Raw genomic sequence first — 14173 nt, 5'->3', positions numbered from 1 at the left:
TCAGATCTTCCAGGACAGTACCATCCTGTTCGTAATAATAGGTATGTAGTTAATTAAAAAACTCAGGCCTTCTCAATCATAACGCTCAATACTACACAGTATTCTAGAAGTTTTATTCCAGCTATGACCAGATTATGTAATTATCTTCTTAATCAGGCTGTTGAATCGGCGGAACTTCAAAAGTTCAAACTTGCAGTGAATGATTTTATGTTTAACAGGCTGACATAAGTCTTTCTTTATAATCTATATATGAAATATTAATTTTAATGTTGTTATTGCTCTTAAAATATTTTATAATTGTTCATTATTCCTCTTGTAGTTTATATATTTCCTTACCTCACTGGGCTACTTTTCCCTGTTGGAGCCCTTGGGCATATAGCATTCTGCTTTTCCATTAAACGGGAAGCAGCGAGCACAAACCGCGAGCATGACTTCGGATGTAAACAAACAAGATGGCCGCTTCTGATAGGATGTGCTCTTGCTTGGTAATCTTGGGTTCAACAAGCCTTAAGAGATAATAAAAATCTGCTTTGTTCATCCTATGGTAGTTGTAGAATTCTTCAATTCACGTAATATTCCGAGAATACATATTACTGCAACAGTTAGAACATTTCTGGCCTCCATATGAAGTCAGCTGATCGGTTTTGTTTACATTTTGTTTCCTATTTGCTCCTCGAACCGCGAGATCGTAGTGTGAACTTTCGCTCGCGAGCATCATCTAGAGGTTGGCGAAAACCTCGAGCAAGAAATGACTACTGTATAGTGTGATTCCAACATAACACTTATGAGGTGGCATCCAACGTAGGTTGTTGTTGTTGTTGTTGGGGTATTAAAGCCAACACTTGTTGTTGGCACGGGCCTTTCCCTTGGTTGGCCCGTAGGTGATCTGTAAAAATTTTAAGGTAGTTGCATTAATGGAAATTTGAAAGGTTTTTAGTAGTAGAAAAAGATGTGGATAGGGTAAGGATGATGGTGGTAGTGGTAGAGGGCCATCATTTCTCGGATAGTGGTAGTTTGAAAAGTGGGGGTGTAAGGCTTTTGAAGATTAGAGAAAAATTGTGTAGGTGTATGGAAAGGTCTATATATATAAGGTCTGGTCAAGCCCCGACCCGCGGTCAAGAGCTGACGTCATCTGGCGGCATCTTCGGTACGGGCCGCCATTAACCTACATGGGAATGAAATACTTATCTCTCTGTTTTCCTCTCCTGTGTCATTAAATGATATTATTTCGTACAGATTTGGGTTTCTCGGCTTTCGTAGATGATGTTTCTTTTTACCTGGTCTAGAAAAGCACGGATTAGCATGTCTCTGACAGACCTAAAGGTAATCAGTAGATCATACGAAATTCTAAATTCCATAACCACCCCCGCTTTTCCAATTCCCCAAGAAGTTTTTTTTTTTTTTTTTTTTTTTTTTTTTATCTGCATTTAATGGCTTCACAAGTAGGTGTGAAGGCATGAAGTTTTTTGACAGATCATCAGAAAATCTTCAGGTCATTACCGGTAAAGACAAATATATGAACCTCGGTGTATGGAACATGATGTAAATATAGATATCTATTCGTTAATATTCTTCGCGCGCAGTTAATGACTAATCACGGAATCGTCTCGTTGGCCGCGTGTATGACTCATTTATTAGATGTCATACATTATACATACTGCATAACATTCGTTCAGGAATCAAAACTGACTGGAATGTTAACCGAGGCCCTTTACGTCAATAGGCGTAGGAGGAGATGGTGATGATGATGATGATGATGATGATGACGATGAGAATGAGAATTTCCATATTATTCATTCTTACTCATGGATATCATCACTATGTAATACAAGTGTATGGCTTTAATGATGTCATGAATAGGCGATAGGAAGGGAATAATGTGATTGATATACCTGAAGCTGAGGAGGAACCTTGATGTCTCCTTGAATGAATTCAGTGTGTTTGAAGTCGAAGCTATTCTAATAAAACTGAAGAGATGGAAAGCCCCGGGATACGATGGAATAACTGCTCAATACTACACAGTATTCTAGTAGTTTTATTCTAGCTGTTACCAAGTTGTGGAATGATCTTCCTAACCGGGTAGTTGAATCAGTAGAACTTCAAAAGTTCAAAGTTGGAGCAAATGTTTTCATGTTGACCAGGCTGACATGAGTCTTTTTATAGTTTATATATGACATATCTTTTTGACGTTGTTAATAGTTTTTATAGGACATATCTGTTTTGACGTTGTTACTGTTTTTGGAATGATTTATTGTTAATTTGTTCTCATCATTTATTTTTTTCCTTATTTCCTTTTCTCACTGAGCTATTTTTTCCTATTGGAGCCCTTGGGCTTATAGCATCTTGCTTTTCCAACTAGGGTTGTAGCTTGGCTATTAATAATAATAATAACTGCTGAGAAGATATTGGCCGAAAATTAAATGACTCTCAGAATACTTTCAAGATTCTTTTGCAGAATGTGGCATGAAGAGGCAAAACCTGGCGAATGAGAGCAAGGAGTATTGGTGAAAAAAAAAAAAGAGAGATCTGACTGATTGCAATAATTACAGAGGCATCACACTTACGTCAGTTATCATGAAAATATATAGTATGCTCATTCTAAAGAGACTAGAGAGAAAGATTGATGAAAAGCTGAGAGATGAACAAGCAGGATTAAGGAAAGGTAGAAGTTGTACTGATCACATTTTCATTTTAAGGCATGTGGTACACCAATATGTAGAATATAGAAATCCACTTTTGATGGCATTTGTGGACTATGGAAAAGCCTTTGATAGTGTGAACCGGCCAGTTTTGTGGAGAGTCTTGTATTATTAGGGAGTTCCTCTTAAATATGTGAATTGTATTCTGTTCATGAGCACAGCAAGTGCAAAATCAATGTTAGTGGAGTCCTATGAAATGAATTTCAAGTGAACAGTGAAGTACTCCACGGGAATGTGTTGTCACCTATGTTCTTTATCCTCTTCATGGATTTTGTAATGCATAGAACAGTTGGGGATGGTGGAGAAGGATTGGACTAGATTGCTGATAGGAAAATAGCAGACCTAGAGTATGCTGATGATGCTGTCCTTATTAGCAGAACACAAAAGGATTTACAATGCTTGCTTATCAGATTGCATGAAATATCACACGAGGTTGGGCTCAAGATAAATAGAAGAAAGACAGAGATGATTAGAACGGAATATGCAATGAAAGATGAAATATTATTGGAAGGAGAAAGGATTAGTGAATTAGAATCATTTAAGTATTTAGGAACTGTGATCTCTAATACAGGATTTTTAGAATTTGAGTTTAATGAAAGACTGAAACAAGCAAATCAGACAATGGCTATGTTAAGTAAAGTTTTGAAATCAAATCGCTTGAAATTAATTTAGTGAAATCGATGTTAGTGTATGGACACGAGTCGTGGTATGACAATGAAACAATATCCAACTGATTTTGTAGATTTCAGAACAAAGCCCTCAGAAGAATATTGGGAATGAAATGGCAGGACAGGATTAAAAAAGAAACTATAAGAGAGATTACTCGAGTGCCATATGTGGATGAGATCATGGTGAGGGGTAGATGGAGATGGTTTGGTCATGTTCTTCACACTCCCCAAGAGAGATTGGTTCACCAAACTTTCGACTGGGCTCCACAAGGTACTAGAAGAGTTGGAAGACCCAGGCCTACGTGGCTGAGGACTATCAAGCGTGAAGTGGGAGATGAATGGAGAAGTACTGAATTAAAAGCTCAAGATAGAGACGACTGGCAAAATCTAACTGAGGCCCTTTGCGTCAATAGGCGTAGTAGATGATATATGTATATATGTATGTATATATATATATATATATATAACACACACACACACACACACATATATATATATATATATATATATTCGGTCACGCCCAGCTCTCCCCATCCCTCAGGTTGGGGGAAAAAGGGAATAGTCATACCCTGGTGATAGGAGGTTGCTCGTACGTGTGTGCATATCTATCTCAATATCTAGCCGTCATTTTTGACGGATCGCGTACACTAGTACATTCGTATTGCCATAAAATTCCACCAAATTTTCTTTATCAAGTTATTTGTTTATTTCTTATTTACTTAAAGCGTTGTTAAACATAAGAGGTTATAAATAGAAGATAGAGCATAAGGTCAAACAGCTATAGTCAATTCTTTTTAGTGAGGCAGATTTGCACCGACTCGCAAGGGTGCCCTTTTTAGCTCGGAAAAGTTTCCTGCTATCTGATTGGTTAGAATGACCTTGTCCAACCAATCAGCGATCAGGAAACTCTTCTGAGCTAAAATGGCACCAACCCTGCGAGTCGGTGAAAATCTCAATAGGCGTAGTAGGAGATGATATACTGTATATATATATATATATATATATATATCTTTTGTCACGCTTAGCTCTCCCGATCCCTCAGGTTGGGGAAAAAAGGGAATAGTCATACCCTGAAAAAAAAAATGGACTATAGCAACCTCGTCTCCCAGATATTAACTATCAAAATGGGATTTCAAATTTTCCTGTCCATTCAAAATGACCTGTTTCTTGTTTTTCAGTCCACTGGCTGTGGCAGGAAATTGGTAACTTGGACTATACACCGCATCGTATATAGTGGTTTTCCAATACACAGTTCATCGAAGTAAAATATCAGCTGGTGACCTTCTCTCTCTCTCTCTCTCTCTCTCTCTCTCTCTCACACACACACAAAATTCTTGAAGGAATAACAAATGTCGATTATAACATTCTATTCACGCTTAGCACAAATCAGTCCAGAGGTAACGGATACAAATTGAAATTGAAAAGAAATACGTGGAACAGACTCTCTCTCTCTCTCTCTCTCTCTCTCTCTCTCTCAATTCCTTAAAGGAATAACAATGTCTATTATAACATTCTATTCACGCTTAGCTCAAATCAGTCCAGAGGTAACGGATACAAACTGGAATTGAAAAGAAATACGTGGAACAGACACACTCTCTCTCCTCTCTCTCTCTCTCTCTCTCTCTCTCTCTCTCAGACAAAATTCTTAAAGGAATAACAAATGTCTATTATAACATTCTATTCACGCTTAGCCCAAATCAGTCCAGAGGTAATGGAGACAAACTGGAATTGAAAAGATACAACACCACTCAATGTGGCAATTTCTTTATATACAAAATAGCAAATACTTGGAATATACTTCCAGCAGATGTAGTAAACAGTAACGCAGTAAACGAGTTCAAGAATAAGTTAGACAAGATCATAAGAACTCTCTAAATGCTTTACTAAATAGCTCTACCAAAGAGCAAATGGAGTCTCCGCGGATGGACTAAAAAGTCTTTGAGACATCCAAAATCCTTGTAACACACACACACTCTCTCTCTCTCTCTCTCTCTCTCTCTCTCTCTCATTAGCGACAGCTTCATAAATTGTCTGTAAGTCAGTATGTAGTTAAATCTCTCTCTCTCTCTCTCTCTCTCTCTCTCTCTCAGACAAGGAAAACCAACGGTATTGCTGAAGCAACATAATGTAGATAAATAAACTATAACAACAACAACAACAACAATAACAAATGCAGCCATTTCTAACCTACTGCAGGACAAGGGCCTCAGACATATACCTATTCATGTCTGGGATTCGGCCAATTTTCATCACCACGCTGGCCAGTAAGGATTGGTGATGGTGAGGGACTTTCATCTGATCGCACACAGCAAACCAACCTAGTATGGGTGGGTCTGACTAGTACAGCCTTGCTGATCATGCTGATACTCAATCTCTTTCATCATGTTAAGGTGTCCCCACTATGAAAGGGATATATATGAAGAGAGAGAGAGAGAGAGAGAGAGAGAGAGAGAGAGGGGGGGGATTTTATAAATAAAAAAAATAATAAACTCGTATTCCTAAAATGTTTCCGTGAATATGAGAGAGAGAGAGAGAGAGAGAGAGAGAGAGAACTTACGTTGATTATTATATAAATAAAAGAAAATTTAATAAAATCGTATTCCTAATGTGTTTCTGTAAATACGAGAGAGAGAGAGAGAGAGAGAGAGAGAGAGAGAGCTTACATTGATGATTATACAAATAGAAGAAAATTCAATAAAATCATATTCCTAATATGTTTCTCTGTGAATATGAGAGAGAGAGAGAGAGAGAGAGAGAGAGAGAGATTCACAACTGCAAGCGAAACGACTGGTTATATAAGTTGAAAATTGTATGAACGAAAGAATACATACTAAGCATATTCATACATAATACTATACGCAAGTAAGCATAAATATATTACGCACACATATACGTACGCAATAACACCTGCCTACAGCGCTACAGGTGGAATGACCGACAAACACAGATACATTAAAGATGCGTAAATCATTGACTAATATCTTAAAACAAAATAGCGCCGACTAGCGCTCTCTAGCGCTTGGCGCAAAGCTTAGTCATTAGAGATTTTATGTTTGTGGCGTATACGCACTTCCCGATTCTCCCAAGCATGCAAAAGCGTCAATTAAACCAGATTACGCAATGTAGATCTCGTCCACAGGTTAATCAATAGGAATAATAATTAGAGAATGTAAATTATGGCAACAGCTAAACCACGGATGCCATATGCCGCTATCGAGAACGCTTGGCTACAGAATCAGTGTTGCCAGATGCTCTTGATCAAAATTTCTGTAAAGTAAAATTCCAGAAATATTTCCCAAATTCCTCATTTATATATTTTCATATAAAATTAGTTATTGATTGAATAAAGAATTCGCTAAAAAATTAACGAGGTGGAATAATTTTTTTTCTGTTGTTTGTGTGATTCTAGGTCTAGTTGGTTTATAGCTAACTTGGTAACACTGTATAGAGTAGAGGTTCACTCAATCTAAGATTTATATTGTTAACATCGGTCACAGACGAAGAAATTGATCGAGATTAGGTCATTGTATATATATATATATATATATATGTATATATATATATATATATATATATCACAAGCACAAGTGATTTCAATCAATGTAAATATCACCCACGAATGGCATTTAATACCGAATTCTATCTTAGGAATATATATCCACTTGGAATTCATTTCATGGTAGCAGCTTCTGGCCGGGTGGGGATTCGATAAAATGAATTCCAAGTGGATATATCTTCCCAAGATAGAATTCGGTATTGAATGCCATTCGTGGGTGATATCTACATTGAGTACAACGGAAATCCTAAACGCGAAAAGTATATTTACTTAGGAAGTAAATATACTCAGGAAGTATATTCACCATCATGAGAACGATTTAATGTGGATATATTTGTGGCTTCTCTCAAGGAATATGTTTAATAGTGGTTAGAACTTTTTACATAGAGGATCTTAGATGAGAGAGAGAGAGAGAGAGAGAGAGAGAGAGAGAGAGAGAGAGAGATAAATTTCCTAATAAACAAATAACAAATGATGCGTATATTAATACACAAAAAAACACACACATTATACACACATTTATAGAAGCTGATGTATAAAAGGTAAACTTACGTAAACCAGATATCCTTTAATAAAGACAAAGTTTTGTCGAAATAGTGCTGTAATGAATAAAGAATGTAGAAAATGAATAATCATCGTTCATTAAACCAAAGGATTACGTCTGAAAACTTGAAGGAGCTGAGGAAATATGAAGATTCCTGCAGGAAACATATTGTCGCTTTAATAAAAATTATATATATATATATATATATACGTATATATACATACTGTATATACATACAGTATATACTGTATATGTATGTATGTATATATATATATATATTGTATATATATATATATATATATATATGTGTGTGTGTGTGCGTGTGTGTGTGTGTGTGTGTATTGTGTGTAGGCTGAGTGCTCCCTTGTAATTCCCAAAATTCGATTCTCCGAACCCTATCTCAACAGAAACATAATAAACAATAATAAAAAAAATTGCTGGAACCAAAACGAAAAAGACATTATCATACATTGATAACCATCAGAGAGAGAGAGAGAGAGAGAGAGAGAGAGAGAGAGAGTTCCCTGCATACAGCTTCCTACTTTCAAATCTGCAATCGATCATAATAATGCGGTCATCTTATACCTATACGGTATGGAAGTTTTGAGTCACGTATAGTACGGAAATCTAACCGACATGACATATTGAATAAAGAAAGTAGCATTTTCTGTGGTTGAATAGATTGCAAATGTTAAGTTTCACTATACTCTCTCTCTCTCTCTCTCTCTCTCTCTCTCTCTCTCTCTCTCTATATAATATATATATATATATATTTCTAATCGACTCTACATTATTATCATAACTGAATTTCAGCAAATGAAGCTTAGGGTAACCTAATACTTTAAATGAAGCTATATATGAGGTTTCTTTTCAGCTGTATAAAAAATTCTTGTATATATATATATATATATATATATATTTATATTTATATATATATATATACAGTATATATATATATATACAGTATATATATTCATACGATGGATTTGACGAGCTAAAAAAGTTTGCGGGGTGTAGACTGGCATAAAAAGACCATGAACAGACACAAGTGGAAGTGGATGTCTGAGGCCTATGTTCTGCAGTGGGACTAAAAACGGCACATGATGATGACATATACTGTCTATATATATATATATATATATATCTATATATATGTATTATATATATATATATACACACACACACACATATATATATATATATATATATACATATACACAGCATATATAATGTGTGAGTGAAGCAAAAGATGTACAGTACATATTAGTTCATACATTGAAACTTTTCCGAAACCGCTATGAATAAAAATCTTTCAAAATCACATCCACATACGCATAAATGAGAGAGAGAGAGAGAGAGAGAGAGAGAGAGAGAGAGACTCGTACGTAAGTAATGTCCGCAAGGAGAAATTGTCTTAATATTCATGCATGCTTAAGTAAGTACCGGAAGTCTGTGCGCGAACGATGAATATTTAGTAAACCACACATGCTTTTGGTGTACTCATTTTGCGCACAGGTCACTGAGAGAGAGAGAGAGAGAGAGAGAGAGAGAGAGAAAGAGAGAGAGAGAGAGAGAGAAAGCTTATATGCCCAGTCTTTAAAACTCACCTAGTATATATGGCAATTTAACTTTTCATAAAGAAAATTTTAGCGTCTATAGCTCTTACTGCTAATACTAAGTAATTATTATTATTATTATTATTATTATTATTATTATTATTATTATTATTATTATTATTATTATTATCATTATTTCTATTATTATTATTATCATTATTATTATTATTAGCTAAGCTACAGTCCTAGTTGGAAAAGCAAGATGCTACAATCTCAAGGGCTCCAACAGGGAAAAATAGCCCAGTGAGGAAAGGAAATAAGGAACTAAATAAACGATATGAGAATAAATGAAGAATGAAAATAAAATATTTAAAAAAAAACATTAACAACATTAAAATATTAAAACAGATATTTCATATATAAACTATAAAGAGATTTGCTTAACAACAACAACAACAACAACCACAACTATTACTACTATTGCAGTTGATTCTAATAGTCAGGCCCTCTCCATCAAGAGGCTCAATATTACACAGTATTATATTAGTTTTATTCCTGCTGTGACCAAGTTGTGGAATGATCTTCCTAATCGGGTAGTTGAATCGGTGGAACTTCAAAAGTTCAAACTTGCAGCAAATGTTCTAAGTTGAAAAGGCTGACAAAAGTGTTTTTATAGTTTATATGTGAAAGATCAATTTGATTGTTGTTATTGTTCTTGAAATATTTTATTTTAATTGTTCATTACTTGTTAAATAGTTTACATATTTCCTTATTTCCTTTCCTAACAGGGCTATTTTTTTCCTGTTGGAACCCTTGGGCTTATAGCATCCTGCTTTTCCCACTAGGATTGTGGCTTGGCTAGTAACAACAATAATAATAATAATAATAATAATAATAATAATAATAATAATAATAATAATAATAATAATACTATCAATGATACCGATAATATCGTAAGAGTTTGATAGTGTTTGCAAGTGGAGAAAGTGAAGTAATAAGGGTAAATTGAAACCAGTAAATTGTAGCCAGTGATTCTAGCCTGAAAGCATTGTAAACGTTATAAAGACTTAGCAAATATCTGGGAGTGATTTCAGCCTTCAGGAAGCGTTCTAAACGTTTCAGTGGCAGTGCAGTATGTCTACAATGTTTAGAACACTTCCAGAAGGCTAAATTCACTCCAAGGTATTTGCTTAGAGAGACTCCATAACGTTTACTACGCATCTAGAAGGCTATGATATTACTATTATTATTATTATTATTATTATTATTATTATTATTATTATTACTTGCTAAGCTACAACCCTAGTTGGAAAAGCACTCTAAGATATTTGCTTAAAGATCTCTATAACGTTTACAACGCATCTAGAAGGCTATGATATTATTATTATCATTATTATTATTATTATCATTACTACTACTAGCTAAGCTACAACCCTAGTTGGAAAAGCAGAATGCTACAAGCCCAGGGGGCCCCAACAAGGAAAATAGCCCAGTGAGGAAAGGAAACAAGGAAAAATAAAACATTTTAAGAACAGTAACAACGTTAAAATAAACATTTCCTATATAAACTATTAAAACTTTAACAAAACAAGAAGAGAAATTAGAGAAAATAGTGTGCCCGAGTGTACCCTCAAGCAAGAGGCAATGTAAAGGCTGGGGCAACTAAAGTAGTTGATCCGTAGGAGTGACTATAAAGGATGGTGGTCAAAGGAGAGAAGTCGAGCCAAGAATAACAACAGCAAGAAAGGCAGTAGGATTCATGCAGAAGATGGATAAGAAAATTGACTTAGTGGGGATATATGACGATATTGATGAACCAACTCCCCTTTATGGAAATGATTTGTGGATATCGTTTTTGTGGAATGTGTATAATTGTGACATTCCTGAACCAACTATCCTTTATGGAAATGATTTATGAATGTTGTTATCATGGAATATGTACATTGGTGACACTGTTGAACCAACCCACCTTTATGGAATTCATTTTAGATATTTTTTGTGGAATATGTATAATTATGACATTGTTGAACCAACTCCCCTTTATGGAAATGATTTATGAATGTTGTTTTTGTGAAATATGTATAATAGTGACATTGTTGAACCAACTCCCCTTTATGGAAAGGATTTATGAATGTTGTTTTTGTGAAATAGGTATAATAGTGACATTGTTGAACCAATTCCCCTTTATGGAAATGATTTGTGAATGTTGTTTTTGTGGAATATGTATAATTGTGACATTCCTGAACTAACTATCCTTTATGGAAATGATTTGTGGATGTTGTTTTTGTGGAATATGTATAATTGTGACATTCCTGAACCAACTATCCTTTATGGAAATGATTTGTGGATGTTGTTTTTGTGGAATATGTATAATAGTAACATTGTTGAACCAACTCCTCTTTATGCAAATTATCTGTGGATGTTGTTTTCGTGGAATAAGTGATATCAAAATAATTAATAGCATGGATTGGCATGTTGAGATGGTTTGGTCACGAGGAAAGAATGGACGATAGATTAGTGATAACAATGTATAATTGAGAAGTAGAAAGGAAGACTCAGTGTTGAACAGAAGCAAGAAAAGAGTTTAGAATTCCAGGAAATACAAAGCTTGCAAAATATGGGCTAATAGTGCAATGTATGTAGGGGGCTAGACGTCTGCCTATGAGCCTCCTATGTAAGTGTATCAAGCAGATGATGTAAAAGCACGAATGTGGCAGTGACTGTTGTGTATTATTTCTTTGGAGCCACCCCTTATTACCTAGAAGGTGCTCAATGATTTAAAAAAATAATGATGAACATATTAATAATTTTTATTTTCTACATTTCTCCGTGTTTCCATGTCCACGCCATCTTCAAGTAGATGATGTAATAGAACGAATGTGGCAGTGACTGTCGTGTATTATTTCTTTGACGCCAACCCCTATTACTTGGAAGTTGCTCAATGATTTTAAAAAATAATGAAGAACATATTAATTTTTACTTTCTACCTTTATCTGTGTTTCCATGTCCGTGCCATCTTCAATCAAGAAAGTCCATTTTCTTAAACTGGTGGTGAGACATTCCATCTTGTCTTGGCTTGGTTCCCTTAAAGATAAAAATGAACATAAGACATTAAAAAAATCTAGTATTCAAGTTAATGCAAAAAAAAAAAAAAAAAAAAAAAAATTAATCTAATTTAAATTTATTTTACGAATAAAATGCTTGCATCACTTACAAGGTCCCATTTTAGAATATCATAAGTTCTATTATTATAAAGTGCAAGAATTCTATAATCATCGTTTAGTCTAAATTATGGAGATTTAAACATCCTGAATAGATATTATCTCTCATATACAATAAATAGAAACGTCTCTCTCTCTCTCTCTCTCTCTCTCTCTCTATATATATATATATACATATATATATATATATATATATGTATGTATCTCTCTCTCTCTCTCTCTCTCTCTATATATATATATATAAATATATATATATATATATATGTATATATCTATATATATATATATATATATACATATATATAAATATATATATATATATATGTATGTATATATCTATATATATATATATACATATATACAGTATATATCCATATATATCCATATATATACATATATATATATATGAATATATATACTGTATGTATATATATATATATATATATGAATATATATACATATATATGTATATATGTATGTATACAGTACTGTATATATACATACGAATATATATATATATATATATATATCCCTCTCCCGCACAGCGGCATTGCCAAACGTAACACTATTCAGTCTCTTCCCGTCCCTAAGATAGGGAATAGAGTAAGTAGTCATACCCTGGTGAAAGGGAGTACCCCGAGAAGTACACTCGGAAACCAAAATCTCCCACAAATTGCCGAAACTGCCGTGTTGTAGTTAGGAAAGGGGGGGGGGGCAAGGGTTGAATCTGTGCGTACATATCTATCTAAACATTAAGCCATTTCTATTGACGGGTCGCATACATTAGTATTTAATAAGAAGTAGATGCGATAATTTTTAGTTTCCAATTAAAGAGGTTAAAGCAATGGGTCCGAATGTAAGGCACTGAAACCTCAGTTTCGACTTAGTCCGGGTTCGAATCCTTGGCCGACTAGAAGCTGTTATCATGAAGTTAATTCCCCCTTGGGTCTCTGACCCCGAGATATAGCGAATTCGAAATTAAGATATATTTATGGCTGTTATTATTATTGTTATTATTATTATTATTATTATTATTATTAATTGCTAAGCTACAACCCTAGTTGGAAAAGCACAATGCTATAAGCCCAGGGGCTCCAACAGGGAAAATAGCCCAGTGAGGAAAGGAAACAGGGACAAATTTAATTTCTAAGAAGAGCAACAACATTAAAATAAATATCTCCTTTATAAACTATAAACACTTTAACAAAACAAGAGGGAGAGAAATAAGATATAATAGTGTTCCCGAGTGTACTCTCAAGCAAGAGAACTCTAACCCAAGGCAGTGGAAGACCATGGTACAGAGCCTTATATGAATATGTGAAAAAACACAATTAAATGTGAGAAATTATCATATATATATATATATATATACAGTATATATGTATATATATATATATATGTATATATATACATATATATATATATATACTGTGTATGTATATATATATATATATATATACTGTGTATGTACATATATATATACATATATATATATATACATACACAGTATATATATATATACTGTGTATGTATATATATATATATATATAGTATACACATACAAGCGAGCATAAACATAACCAGTACATGTATCGCAGGCACATTTAAAACGCTTCTCTCTCTCTCTCTCTCTCTCTCTCTCTCTCTCCTATTTAAAAAGTACACGGTGCGGTCAAAGAGGGATGTACCAACAATTGCGGTCAAAATATGGCTTCTTGACAACACGGGCTTCGCAACAGAGAGGCAAACAGAGATAGATTAGTCAATTAAGCTTCCATCGTTTGCTTTCTCCAAAAATATTCAGTTCGGGGAACAGAAGAAGAAGAACAACAACAACAACAACAACAACAACAGATGCAGCCATTTTTAGTTTACTGCAGGACAAAGGGCCCAGACATGTCCTTATTCATGTCTGGGGTTTGGCCAGTT

This window comes from Palaemon carinicauda, chromosome 27 (assembly GCF_036898095.1).
Source record: "Palaemon carinicauda isolate YSFRI2023 chromosome 27, ASM3689809v2, whole genome shotgun sequence".
In the NCBI taxonomy this organism is placed as follows: Eukaryota; Metazoa; Arthropoda; class Malacostraca; order Decapoda; family Palaemonidae; genus Palaemon; species Palaemon carinicauda.
This window is presented reverse-complemented; position numbering follows the sequence as displayed.